We start from the raw sequence: 15,525 nt of genomic DNA, 5'->3' as shown, positions 1-15,525 counted from the left end.
TTCCTACCACTCTCTGCTTGCCGAGCTGCGGGGGTAGACACCTTTGTCTCCGACACTGTCAGGCATCCTCTCTCACGTTACTTGGCTCCACCCTGACTAGTTTCGTCATTCGTCATCACAGACCCCTTTGATGATGTCGAATGACGAAACTAGTCAGGGTGGAGCCAAGTAACGTGAGACTTTGACTCGTTTCCTTTTACATTTCCTCTAAACGTGCGAATACACGATATGGACAGAGATGAATCAGATTATATATGTATGATTGTTATATATATATATATATATATATATATATATATATATATATAATCGCTGCCTGGTTGATATTTATATTTCTTCACCTTTTGGATTTATTTATATTTACCCTGTGTTAACCCATATATATTTATATACACCATTCTGCACAGTGCGGCCGTCCTGTAGCAGTAAAGCTACAATGGGCCAGTCGCCAAATGGTTAATGCAATAGTCAATTCCTTAGTCAGTTTTTTTCTGCTCTGTCCCAATAGGGAGATTTCTTTTCACTTCCTGTCATGGAGACCAAACAGGAAATGAAAGAAAATCTCCACATTGAGAAAAGTGTCATAGGTGTTCTATCAAAATATTTCCCCTCACCTCTCTTTCTGGTGGCAACTCATCACTTTCTGTTCCAGAGACAATAGTCATGGTGACCAATTGTGAGGATGAAAGAGACAGCATCAGAAACCTGACAGGGGTTCTAACTAGGGTTGTCCCGATACCGATACCAGTATCGGTATCGAGACCGATACCGAGTATTTGCGGGAGTACTTGTACTCGCGCAAATACCCCCGATACCTAAATAGAATACTCCCCCCCTGCCGCTGCCGCCGCATCGCGCCGCCGCATTGAAAGCCGCCGCATGGGTTAAACGGCGTGCGGGAACATCACAGCTTTCATTTGAATAGCTGTAGTGTTCCCGCGCGTATAGACACTCCCCCTTGCTCGGGATTGGATGGGTGATCGTGATCTGTCCAATCCCAAGCAAGGGGGAGTGTCTATACGCGCGGGCAAAACAGCTATTCAAATGAATGCTGCGATTTTCTCCATGCGGCGGCGGCTTTCGGTGGCTTTCGGCGGCAAAGGTATGGGGGAAATGGCTGGAGGGACATGGCTGTATATGTGAGGGACATGGCTAGAGGGACATGGCTGCATATGTGAGGGACATGGCTAGAGGGACATGGCTGCATATGTGAGGGACATGGCTAGAGGGATATGGCTGCATATGTGAGGGACATGGCTGCATATGTGAGGGACATGGCTAGAGGGACATGGCTGCATATGTGAGGGACATGGCTGCATATGTGAGGGACATGGCTAGAGGGACATGGCTGCATATGTGAGGGGCATGGCTAGAGGGACATGGCTGCATATGTGAGGGACATGGCTAGAGGGACATGGCTGCATATGTGAGGGGCATGGCTAGAGGGACATGGCTGCATATGTGAGGGACATGGCTAGAGGGACATGGCTGCATATGTGGGGGACATGGCTGGGGGGACATGGCTGCATATGTGGGGGGACATGGCTGCATTTGGGGACACATTTTAAAAAAGTATCGGTATTCGGTATCGGCGACTACTTGAAAAAAAGTATCGGTACTTGTACTCGGTCCTAAAAAAGTGGTATCGGGACAACCCTAGTTCTAACCCTTCCACACACCATGCAAAACTAAAACTAAAAATATCTGTCAGTGCCCACACAGCTGGTGTAGCAGTTCAGAGGTTTGAAATCCCCGCTATTCTCCCTTTTCTTTCTGCAGGTTTCCAGGATAGATCAGAGCCATTCTGATTGATTAAAAATGCTCTAATCCATCCTGGAAGTCCTACAGAAAAAAGAGAGAGAAGAGCGGGGATTTCATATCTCTGGACTACTACACCAGCTGTGTGGGCACTGACGGCTCAGCACCCATGAGGGTAAGTACAGTGTGGCCCGGGGGAGGGTGTAGAGCAGGGGTCTCCAACTGGCGGCCCTCCAGCTGTTGCAAAATTACAAGTCCCATGAGGCATTGCAAGGCTAACTGTTACAAGTATGACTCCCACAGGCAGAGGCATGATGGGACTTGTATTTTCGAAACAGCTGGAGGGCCGCCAGTTTGACACCCCTTGTGTAGAGTGTTGATTTTTGAAAATGTGAACTTACACTTTAACCACTTCAGCTCTGGAAGGTTTACTCCCCTTCATGACCAGGCCATTTTTTGCGATACAGCATTGCGTTACTTTAACTAACCATTGTGTGGACATGCGATGCTGTACCCAAATAACATTTATTTTATTTTTTCCCCCACAAATAGAGCTTTCTTTTGGTGGTCTTTGATCACCTCTGCAGTTTTTATTTTTTGTGTTATAAACAAAAAAAGACTGACAATTTTAAATAAAAAAAAACATTTTTTTTCTGTCTGCTATAAAACACATCCAATAAAAAATTTAAAACATCAAATTTCTAAATCAATTTAGCCCAATATGTATTCTGCTCCATATTTTTGGTAAAAAAAATCCCAATAAGTGTGTATTGATTTGGTATATACATTGATGATTGGTTTGCGCAAAAGTTATAGCAAAAGATATAGTTATGGAATTTTAATTAATAATTTTTTTTTTTACTAGTAATGGCGGCAATCAGCGAATTATTGCGGGACTGTGACCTCGCGGCGGCCAAAATGGACACTAAGTGACACTTTTTTGGGGACCAGTGACACTAATATAGTGATCAGTGCTAAAAAATATGCACTGTCACTGTACTAATGACACTGGCAGGAAAGTGGTAACATCAGGGGCAATCAAAGGGTTAAATGTGTTCCTAGGGAGTGCTTATTATCTGTGGGGGAGGTGCTTGTACTGTGGGAAGGCAGAGATCTCTATTCCTGCTTAGCAGAAACACAGGATCACTACCTTCCTTATTGACAGAATGGCAATCTGCCTTGTGTACAAAGACAGACCGCTGGTCTGCTCCTCTCGGGAATGATTGGCGGGGCCTGGCGGACATTGAGCCCGCCAGAACCGCTGATTGGCTCCCGCTGTGTTCAATCCCAGTGGGACCCGGAGAGCTGTCTGGTCGCTGTAAATTTACTTTATACAGTCAGCAAGCGGTTAAGACCAGGGGTGCCCAATTTGTGGCCCGCGGAGCCCTCTGATGTGGCCTGCGACCTTCTGCGGGCCACAGAAGGTAGTGCCATACCCAGCTGGGGGACAGCACCAGTTGCCAGCCATACCTGCCAGGGGGGGACAGCACCAGTTGCCAGCCATACCTGCCTGGGGGACAGCACCAGTTTCCAGCCATACCTGCCTGGAGGACAGCACCAGTTGCCAACCATACCTGCCTGGGGGGCAGCACCAGTTTCCAGCCATACCTGCCTTGGGGACAGCACCAGTTGCCAACCATACCTGCCTGGGGGGCAGCACTAGTGTTGAGCAGAATATGCCATATTCGATTTCGCGATATATCTCGAATATATATTCGAATATTCGAGATATATTCGCTAAATTCGAATATTCGTGATATTTTATCGAAATTAAATGATTGCGATTTTTCGCTATTGCGAATGCGAAAATAATTGCGATTTTTTGATAACTGCGGTAGGAGCACTCTGATTGGCTCAGAATATTCGTGATATTTTATCGAAATATCGCAACATGCGAATGCGATATTTATTGCGCAATTTCGAGAAATGCTGGAGGAGCGCTCTGATTGGCTCAGAATATTCGTGATATTTTATCGAAATATCGCAACATGCGAATGCGATATTTATTGCGCAATTTCGACAAATGCTGTAGGAGCACTCTGATTGGCTCAGAATATTCGTGATATTTTACAATACAAAATAATTGCGAATATTCGGCAAATGCGGAAGGAGCACTCTGATTGGCTCAGAATATTCTTGATATTTTACAATACAAAATAATTGCGAATATTCGGCAAGTGCGGAAGGAGCACTCTGATTGGCTCAGAATATTCTTGATATTTTACAATACAAAATAATTGCGAATATTCGGCAAATGCGGAAGGAGCACTCTGATTGGCTCAGAATATTCGTGATATTTTACAATACAAAATAAAAAGTGTTTTGCATTGGTGGTGATTCTTTACTCTATCCATCTGTCACAGCCGTTTGTCAATCAAACACCTTGAAGATTGAACACGTTCATGCTGCATGCTTTGGACTTTTTTTCACTTCACATATCAAAGACATTTTTATGAAAGATTATTTTTCTATTATTGGGACTATATTTCTTTATATATTTGTTTCACTGTGTATTTCACAAGTTATTTGCGCTTGCTTATTTTATAATTTGCCCACATGTCTTGTCACTAGACATATTTTTTATTCTTGTAGAGCGACTCCATTTTCTGTCTTGTATTAATTTATGTTGTATAACATTTTTGAGTTGCTGCTGTATTCTCCCCTTTTTTAAGGTATGCGCAATTTTTTCCTTCTTACAAAAAATAATAATATCAAACATACAAATATTCATAACATACACATACACAAAGCCCCCCCCTTTTGCATCAGAGACAATCAGAGTTCTCCTACCACAGTTATCGAAAATTCGCAATCATTTTCGCATTCGCAATAGCGAAAAATCGCAATTTTTTTTTTTTCAATTTGGCAACATAAAAGGATCGCCTCAGCTTAGCTACTCGGCCCAGGGTCTCTAATCATACCAGCAATGCTTTTAGACGTCGATAGGATGTGATCTGTTTTAAAAATCAAATTGAAAAAATGCGAATATTCGGAATTGCGAATATTCACCGCGAAATTCGAAATATAGCGCGATTTCTCGAATATGCTATATTCGAGTCGAATATTCGCAATGCGAATATTCGTGAGCAACACTAGGCAGCACCAGTTTCCAGCCATACCTGCCTTGGGGACAGCACCAGTTTCCAGCCATACCTGCCTGGGGGACAGCACCAGTTGCCAGCCATACCTGCCTGGGGGACAGCACCAGTTGCCAGCCATACCTGCCTGGGGGACAGCACCAGTTTCTAGCCATACCTGCCTGGGGGACAGCATCAGCAGGGAGCCATACCCGCTTAAAGGACAGCAGCTTTCTTTTGGTTGTATTTGATCACCTTCTGTGATGTTTATTTTTTGCGCTATAAACAAAAAAGAGCAACAGTTTTGAAAAAAAAACTACAGTATATTTTTTACTTTTTGCTATAATAAATATCAAATATATATATTTAATTTCTTCCGCAGTTTAGGCCAATATGTATTCTTCTATATATTTTTGGTAAAAAAAAATCACAAGAAGCATATATTGTTTGGTTTGCGCAAAAGTTGTAGCGTCTACAAAATAGGGGATATATTTATGACATTTTTATTATTCATTTTTTTTACCAGTATTGTCGGTGATCAGTGATTTTTAGTGTGATTGCGGCGCACAGGTCAGCCACTTTTTTGGGACCATTGACATTTATTCAGCAATCAGAGCTAAAAATAGCCACTGATTACAATTACCAATGTGCGTTGGGAGCATTGCATTGGAGGCTCCGGCATCACACCACGCGTGCCCCCTCTAGCCTTTAAAGCGACCGCCGTACAGCTACAGTGATTTGCGCAGGGGAGCCAACCTGCCACCATATAACGATGGCGGCTGATTGGCAAGGTGTTAAAAAAACGCTGCGCAAATGCCGTGTGTCATAAAAAAAATTGCACAATTAAGCACTTGTTTTTTGAACGTTGTATTTTATTTGAAGGAAATTGTTCAGTTTTATTGATAATTTGTACAGATTGATTGACTTGTAATTGTAAACGTAAAATAAATAAAATAAAAACACACACACGTCTAAACTTAGTGTCTTGAAAAAGTATTCATACCCCTTGAAATTTTATAACCAAAAACGTAAATGTATTTCATTGGGATTTTATGTGATAGACCAACACAAAGTGGCACATAATTGTGAAGTGGAAGGAAAATGATTAATGGTTTTCAATTTTTTTTTACAAATATCTGATAAAATGTGTGGCGTGCAGGGTGGCTGTGAACCTCCTCTTCTCGGGCCCTGCCAGCGCTCCTAGCCCCTCCTCTCTGTCCAGTGAAAGCGAAACTCAGCCCCACCCCTGCCTGTGTCTAACACCCCCCTACCACCCCTGCCTGTGTCTAACACCCCCCCACCTGTCTAACCCCCCTACCACCCCTGCCTGTGTCTAACCCCCCCTACCTGTCTAACCCCCCTACCACCCCTGCCTGTGTCTAACCCCCCCTACCTGTCTAACCCCCCTACCACCCCTGCCTGTGTCTAATACTCCTACCACCACTGCCTGTTTCTAACCCTCTCCCTACCACCCCTGCCTGTTTCTAACTCCCTCCCTACCACCCCTGTCTGTGTCTAACCCCCTCCCTACCACCACTGCCTGTTTCTAACCCTCTCCCTACCACCCCTGCCTGTTTCTAACCCCCTCCCTACCACCCCTGCCTGTTTCTAACCCCCTCCCTACCACCACTGCCTGTTTCTAACCCCCTCCTACCACCACTGCCTGTTTCTAACCCCCTCCTACCACCACTGCCTGTTTCTAACCCCCTCCTACCACCACTGCCTGTTTCTAACCCCCTCCTACCACCACTGCCTGTTTCTAACCCCCTCCCTACCACCCCTGCCTGTGTTTAACCCCCTGCCTGTGTCTAATCCCCTCCCTACCACCCCTGCCTGTGTTTAACCCCCTCCCTACCACCCCTGCCTGTGTCTAACCCCCCCCCCCCCCTTAGCAAGAAACAGAACACACAGACAGACCTTGTGCATTCTTCTCTCACGGTCAGAGAAATCTCTGTACTAAACATGATTTTTGCTGATAGAAATGAATGTATGAGGTCTGTGCTCTGTCCCTCTGATGCCGAGTATCTTTAACCGCCTGCTGTATAGTAAAATGACGGCGGATGAGATCACCTCTGGTTCTGGAACATTGCTGCCCCAGTCACATCACTCTCACGCGCCTGTGTGGGCATGCTGTGTCCCTGGGACATGACGCAACCCCAATTTTGGTAAAGAGACAATGACACAGGGCTTTACCCATGTGATTCGCTGTGTCCAATCACATGTACACATGGAAGTGTGACGTGAGGAGAGCCAATCGGCGGCATTTCCTTGCAGGGGAGACCTGTACAGGTAATCAATGCCCTGATTATCTGTGCAGCCCCAACAGTGCCAATCAGTGATGGCAATTTTTGCCCATCAGTGCCATCTATCAGTGCAGCCTACCAGTGCCCCTCAGTGCAGCCTCATCAGTGAAGGAGGAGAAAAATTACTTATTTACAAAATTTTCTGCCAGACTAAGAAAACCTTTAATTTTTTACCCCTCTAAATTTCCGGTCTTTTTTAGTTCTGCCCTCTGCGAACCGCTGCAGGTGTCAATACAAAGTTAATGACACCCCCAGATCGGTTCACAGATCGCAGTGCGAACTGTCAATTCGGACAGGAATCGGATCACATTGGGTGTGAAAACCTGTGCGCTCAGATTCCAGTGCGGGAAAAAAGGTTCCTGCAGCATTTTCATGTGACTGTAATGTGAGTTCACCCATACAACTGTATGACTCAATTGGCATCACACAGACATGGCATGTGAACTGCACAGCAATGCCATGTCTGTGTTGGCAATAGTGTAAAGCCAGCCTGAAGGTGTGACAGCGCTCAAAATTGGCCTGGGCAGGAAGGGGGTAAAAGTGCCCGGTGTTGATGTGGGTAACAGCAGCCTGGTGTAATAGTCATTACAACACTAAGAGGATGTTTTCTTCTTGTCCTGTCCCTAAACAACAAACCAATCAGTGTCCAGGCTGCTGTACAACTTGCTTCTCCCCTCCCTGAAGTATAACATTAATAAAGACTCATGTGGGAGTTACACAGATGATGGGTGTGGCTGCTTCTTCTTCCAGAAATCAAAACAAAGGGGAGGGGCTGCAGCACAGACAGAGCATGATTGGATAAGACTTTGTAGGTGCTTCCAAGACCCCTCCCTCCCTATGCTGCACGGGCACAGGCATTACATCCTCTAGTCCTGTATCTGGCTTGCTGTTTGTCGATCCCTGGACACAAAGGGGCGGAATGTATATCTTACTGTTACTGATGGGGGTGCTATGAGATATTTAGCACCCACCTGGCGCCGCCCCTTTTTTTTAGCCAGTCAGAGAATGTGGGGGAGGAGCCAGAGCCCTAGAGAGCACAGGCCACGCCTGCTGCTGAGAGGCGGGGCCACGAGTTTATATGTAGCAGTGAAGAAAGGGCGGAGCTACATAGTCTGCCAATCAGCTGCGAGGGGGCGTTGGCTTAGTGCGTCACTCTGACCGAAGGCTCAGTCTGCGGTTAGCCCAGCTAGAGGAGCTGCAGGATTCGTCTGTTCTCCGTCACGCCCACCTTGATGTCTTCCTAAGGAACACCTATGACCGGTAAGAGGGCGGAGATTGTAACTAGGGGATTTAGAGAGATAGAGGGCGGGGATTTACTGAAGCCGCTGTTTGGTAAAAGATACCAATAGACATCTCGGGTGGAGTCGTGTCAGAGACGCCCCGAAGGTGTTGTCACGGTGGGAGGGGCTGGGCTCTCCTCTCCAGCTCCTCCCTTTGCTCTCTGCTGAACTCTGGTCCCCACCCCGGCCTTGCAGTACATTGAATAGGAGTTCAGACAAACTACAAAAGCCGGCCAATCTGTACCGGCCAATCACAGGCCACTCAGCGCCGCGCGGTTCCTCCAGCACAGCGTGCCGGTTACCTAGCAACCCAATGTCAACACTGCAGAGCGGCCAGATGTTCAACCTCCGCGCGCCCACCTCCTCGATGACGATTGGCCTTTATTTACTACTCTCATCACAGGAGGGGAGAGCCAATAGGAGCACGGACGTGTTCTGTGATGGAGGAGGAGAATTCCCGGAAATGACTGTATGACATTCCGATGGGGACACCCGATTTAAGGGAGAACTCTGATGGGGACACCCGATTTAAGGGAGAACTCTGATAAGAAAATCTGATTTAATGGGGACTATGATAAGAACACCCGTTTATAGGGGGCACTCTGCTGGGAGCACTTGATTTAAGGGGGTGGCTCTGCTGGGAGCACCTGAATTATGGGAGCACCTGATTTATGGGGGTACTCTGCTAGGAGCACCTGATTTAAAGGGGGACTCTGATGGGGACACCTGATGTTCATCCACTGACACCCGCAATCACATAGGGACCAATGTATGTCCTGTTTTCATCCGCAAACGGATGGATGAAAATGCGGACATACGGTCCGCACATGTGAAAGGGGCCTTAAGGGGGTACTCTCATGGGGGCACCTGATTTAAGGGGGGACTCTGCTTGGGAGCAGCTGATTTAAGGGGGCACTCTGATGGGTGCACTCTAACCAGGAGAGCAGAATTGTGTGTATATAGATATATATATATTTATATACACCATTCTGCACAGTGCGGCCGTCCTGTAGCAGTAAAGCTACAATGGGCCAGTCACCAAGTGGTTAATGCAAAATAGTTAATTCCTTAGTCAGTTTTTTTCTGCTCTGTCCCAATAGGGAGATTTCTTTTCACTTCCTGTCATGGAGACCAAACAGGAAGTGAAAGAAAATCTCCACATTGAGAAAAGTGTCATAGTCAAAATATTTCCCCTCACCTCTCTTTCTGGTGACAACTCATCACTTTCTGTTCCAGAGACAATGGTCATGGTGACCAATTGTGAGGATGAAATAGACAGCATCAGAAACCTGACAGGGGTTCTTCTAACCCTTCCACACACCATGCAAAACTAAAAATATCTGTCAGTGCCCACACAGCTGGTGTAGCAGTTCAGAGGTTTGAAATCCCCGCTATTCTCCCTTTTCTTTCTGAAGGTTTCCAGGATAGATCAGAGCCATTCTGATTGATAAAAAACGCTCTCATCCATCCTGGAAGTCCTACAGAAAAAAGAGAGAGAAGAGCAGGGATTTCATATCTCTGGACGACTACACCAGCTGTGTGGGCACTAGAGTTGCCACCTCATCCCTTTAAAACAGAACACATATTAATTACACAGGTTCTGTGGCTGATTAAGGTGGTAATCACTTGGTGCCTTATCTGCATTAAATTAGCCCCAGAACCTGTGTAATTCCTATGTGTTCTGTTTTAAAGGGATGAGGTGGCAACCCTAGTGGGCACTGACAGCTCGGCACCCACGAGGGTAAGTACAGTGTGGCCCGGGGGAGGGTGTAGAGCAGGAGTCTCAAATTGGCGGCCCTCCAGCTGTTGCAAAACTACAAGTCCCATGAGGCATTGCAAGGCTAACTGTTACAAGCATGACTCCCACAGGCAGAGGCATGATGGGACTTGTGGTTTCGGAGCAGCTGGAGGGCCGCCGGTTTGACACCCCTTGTGTAGAGTGTTCATTTTTGAAAGTTGGGAACTTACACTTTAACCACTTCAGCTCTGGAAGGTTTACCCCCTTCATGACCAGGCCATTTTTTGCGATACAGCATTGCGTTACTTTAACTAACCATTGTGTGGACATGCGACGATGTACCCAAATAACATTTATTTTATTTTTTCCCCCACAAATAGAGCTTTCTTTTGGTGGTCTTTGATCACCTCTGCAGTTTTTATTTTTTGTGCTATAAACAAAAAAGACTGACAATTTTGAATTAAAAAATATATTTTTTTTTATTTCTGCTATAAAACACATCCAATAAAAAAATATTAAACATCACATTTCTAAATCAGTTTAGCCCAATATGTATTCTGCTCCATATTTTTGGTAAAAAATTCCAATAAGTGTATATTGATTTGATATATACTAGAGGTCGACCGATATATCGGCCGACATTTGGCTGTTTTGGAGAAATCGGCATCGGCCGATTTTTATCCAAAATTAGGCCGATATTTAACATGGCCGTTAGCGGTGCCACGGCTCCGGATCTAGGCCGAAGCCCCGGCCTTTCCTGATGCTGTGACCGCGGCGGCAATCCGCGGATTGCTGCCGCGGTCACAGCATCAGGAAAGGCCGCGGCTTCGGCCTAGCTCTGGAGCCGCGGCCATCTAGGTACACCCAGCGTGGCAGCCAACCAGCTGGCCCGTAACAGCCAATCGGCGGCCGCCGCCCTCCACTGTAAAAAAAAACGTCCCCTGACGTGCTGCGCTCCCTGCCTCTGCCTACAAAGCCCAGAATGCAGCGCGGGCCGGTAACTTCAGAGTGGAGGATGTCGGCAGCGCTGCATTCTGGGGATTGTAGGCAGAGGCGGGGCAGCACGTCAGGGCCAGGGACAATGGAGTTTTCTTGTGCTAGGAGATGCCTGGAGCGCTCCGCTGGTGGGCATTGATGAGGTGGCAGTGAATGACATTAGGCTGTACTGGTGGGCACTGATGTGAGGCACTGATGTGGTGATGCACTGGTTGGCACTGATGTGGTGATGCGCTGGTTGGCACTGATGAGGTGATGCGCTGGTTGGCACTGATGAGGTGATGCGCTGGTTGGCACTGATGAGGTGATGCGCTGTGTGATGCACTGGTGGGCAATGATGGGATGCACTGGTGCATTGGTGGGCATTGATGAGGTGGCACTGATGGGCATTGATGAGGTGGCACTGATGGGCTGCACTGATGGGGTGGCACTGATAGACACCAATGAGGTGGCACTGATGGACACTGATGAGGTGGCACTGATGGGCTGCACTGGTGGGCACTAATGGGCTGCACTGGTGGGCACTGATGTGACACTGACAGGCTGCACCCCACCTCTCCACCCTAAACAATTATCTCCTCTCCACCCTAGGTTTTTTGAGATGAGGGGAAAAAAAAAATCGGCCTAAAATATCGGCCACACATATCGGCCGCCCCAATTTCCAAATTTCGGCATCGGCCAGAGAAAAACCCACATCGGTCGACCTCTAATATATACATTGATGATTGGTTTGCACAAAAGTTATAGCGTCTACAAACTATGTGATATAGTTATGAAATTTTAATTAATATTTTTTTTTTTTACTAGTAATGGTGGCGATCAGCGAATTATAGCGGGACTGTGACATTGCGGCGGACAAAACGGACACTAAGTGACACTTTTTTTATGCACTGTCACTTAGGGGTGCTGAAATTAATCGCAGCATCGATACATCGCGATTCGGGTGTCCCTGATTCGGCATCGATGCATGCGACTGTGAAAATCAATTACACCGCCCCGCCCCTCCCGGGAGAGTGCTCCGTGCGTTACCTCATTTTGTGTGTGTACATACTGCTAATGTGACTTCCCGTCTCGTCTCTCCTGACGTCAGCCCGGCCCGCCTCTCTCCTTACGTCAGCCCCGCACGCCTCTCACGTCTCGTCTCTTCTGACGTCCCAGCGTCACATAAACCCCCTTCGTGCCCAGGCGAAATTTCAGCTTCCGACACTGCGTCGCTTTAACTGACATTTGCGCGGTCGTGCGACGTGGCTCCCAAACAAAATTGACGTCCTTTTTTCCCCACAAATAGAGCTTTATTTTGGTGGTATTTGATTACCTCTGCGGTTTTTATTTTTTGCTCTATAAACAAAAAAAGAGCGACAATTAAAAAAAAAAAAATATCCCATTTTTTTTTAAAAAAAACTATTTTTTTTCTCAGTTAAGGCCGATACGTATTTTTCTACGTATTTTTGTAAAAAAAAAAAAACGCAATAAGCGACTGGTTTGCGCAAAAGTTATAGCGCCTACAAAATAGGGGACAGAATTATGATATTTTTTTATTATTTTTTTTTTTACTAGTAATGGCGACGATCTGCGATTTTTATTGGGACTGCGATATTGCGGCGGACATATCAGACACGTTTGACACAAATTTGGGACCATTCACATTTATACAGCGATCAGTGCTATAAAAATGCACTAATTACTGTATAAATGTGCCTGGCAGGGAAGGGGTTAACACTAGGGGGTGAGGAAGGGGTTATATGTATTCCCTGGGTGTGTTCTAACTGTGTGGGGGGAGGGGGCTGACTGGGGTAGGTAACCGATGCTGTGTCCCTATGTACAAGAGACACAGATCGGTCTCCTCTCCTCTGACAGCACGTGGAGCTCTGTGTTTACACACAGAGCTCCACATCCCTGCTGTCACCGCCGATCGCGTGTACCCGGCGGACATCGCGGCCGCCAGGTACACGCATCAGCTCTTCAGCGATGCGCCAGGACAGTGTTTACCCGCTGCGCGCCACCCAGTGACGCGCGTGGGTAATGCTTTTAAAAAGACGTACACTTGGCACTTGAGAGCCGCGCTGTTGACGTCTTTTGTCAATAGCGCGGGTCTGAAGTGGTTAAAGTTCCTGCTGGCCGCGGCTGATGACAGTCAATCTCTGGCGGAGTGTTTCTCCTTTCCTCCCACTGCAACTGAGGAGGGCAGAGGACGGGGCCGTAGCCGGGCAGCGGGAGATTGAAGAGAGAAGTGTCCGAGAGCGCAGGCAGCACAAGGTTTCCTGATGCATGGGCAGGCTCACAATTTCTGCTTTCTGGAAGGTACAGAGACACATCCATACATACAGAGAGAAATGCAACCACCTTTTGTACTGTGATCATCATTATGATAACGATGATGATCACATAAGCACAGTGAGATGCTGTTATGTCTTGTTTACTTTTGTATTTGGGTGGGGGGTGGGGGGGCAATAAAAATGTGCAGCTCAGCCACAGTTTTACCTTCTTCCAATCACTCCTCCTTATGCTTCCAAGTCACTACTGCCATAGTGCGGCAGTAGTGATGGGATGTTGTGTAAAACGCCCTGCAGACATACTACAGAAGGGGTGCTTTTTCAGCCTAAGGGGGATTGGTTGGGGGATGGTAAAACTGTCTTAGCTGCACATTTTTACTGCCAACCCCCACACCACACACACACACGTAAACAAGACTTAACAGTTAGCATCTCGTGGTACACTGCCAATCATAAGTTGAGGCATTACCCACAGCCACACATATACATGGATCCTGTATACATGTGGCAGTGGAGCAGGGAATTTCTTGACCACTTATGATTGGCAGGATGGCGGGCGAGGGGGGCCCTGTCAGGTAGGCTGTACAAGGCCCCATGATTTCTAACAGCAGCCCTGTCCGCATGTATGACAGCGTGGCGTACAGCCCTGTACATACATTTTCCAATACGGATTCTGGGCAGGCTTGCCGCCGCCTGCTCCTATGTGCAGCCTTCTCCACAAGGACAATATATGACCTCAGGAGGTTGAATCAGACAGTTCCCTCTAAGTGGGCTCATCACTGAGTCATAACAAAAAAAAAACTAGCGCCTAACTTTTTTAGATGGCTCCTAGATTGAAAGAAAATTTGTCAAGCCCTGGATTACGGCTCTAGCCAATCACATACAGGGTTAAATCAAGCAGCAAGGATGCAACATATCGCCTCCTCACCACCTGTCAAACACCTCTGAAAAGTGATCCACCATGGGGTTGCTTTTCAGAGGGGCAGCACATATGAATGGGCCTAACCACACTCACCAGTTTTATTACCGACAATACTTGAATACTTAAACAACGCACAGCATGTGCAGCAGAATGTTGAATGGGTAAAGCCTGACCTCGGTTTCCTCTCTTCCTCCAGGGGTACATAGTGATCATGATGGACCTGGAGACAACTCTGTCCTCTCTGGATTTCAGCAAGCTCTTCAAAGGACAAAACTTCAAGCTTTTCGGATGAGAAGAATTACAAACAAGTGTTGCTGAATGAAATTCTACCTGTACTGTAAACCTGCTGTTTTTAGAGTGATATTAAACGCTAATAGTTTTATTTTTTAACACCGTGTGTAGCTCCCTCAACTTTAAAGATTGCCTACCCCAGCATTCCATCCCGGTTTCCCTGACTTCTGCTCCCATTCCCAGTTTCAAGGTAGCTTCCTTGGCTTTGCAGGCTCCTCTGGAGCAGAGGTTCTCAACCTCAGTCTTCAAGTACCCCCAACGGGGCATGTTTTGGGAACTTCCCTTAGATAAAATAGCTCTTATCAATACCATGTCATTGATATTGATTTAAAGCAACTGTTCAAAGTAAAGAATATATAAAGAAATCTAATGCGCTACTGTGAGTATACAGATGAAAAAAATAGAATAAATATCAGTGAATCTGAGGCAGCTATATCTAAAAGTGTTCACAATACACAGAAAATAAATGAAAAAAGTAATGATAAGCGCTTCAAATAAGTGGTACGACACACAACAAAAGCAAATGTGTGATAATAGTGATATACACAAACAAATGAAAATGCTACACTGGTGATGTGTAGCGATGAGTGCAAATTCAAAGAGGTTCAGAAATGAAACTCTAATCACCAAAGTGCATTTCAGTGCAAAGTGATGGACAAAAAATGAATGAATGAAACAGATCAGTCTATATAGATATTATTATGATGTTGCGAACGGATGACTTCTTCACTCTGACAGCTATAGTGCATCTAGATATCCACACAGGTCTCGTAGTGCCCTTACCTTGAAGGTGCTATATGTGAGCATATAGTATAATTCCTCCAGGTTCCGGATCTCGCTGTTCTCAGGTGGATTCCCTCAAGCTGGTATGTGCCACTAGTATGGTC

General features: G+C 46.3%; 1 long non-coding RNA gene across 1 annotated transcript; it reads left to right on the top strand.

Moving 5' to 3' along the window:
* Positions 1-8,252: 8,252 nt before the first annotated feature.
* LOC120936349 lies at positions 8,253-14,737 on the top strand. Its single transcript, XR_005748605.1, has 2 exons — positions 8,253-8,398; positions 14,544-14,737. It is a non-coding gene; the product is annotated as an uncharacterized LOC120936349 (long non-coding RNA).
* Positions 14,738-15,525: the final 788 nt, after the last annotated feature.

This window comes from Rana temporaria, chromosome 4, assembly GCF_905171775.1.
Source record: "Rana temporaria chromosome 4, aRanTem1.1, whole genome shotgun sequence".
Lineage (NCBI taxonomy): Eukaryota > Metazoa > Chordata > Amphibia > Anura > Ranidae > Rana > Rana temporaria.
The sequence above is the reverse complement of the archived record's forward strand: the minus strand, read 5'-3'. Positions and strand labels throughout refer to the sequence as shown.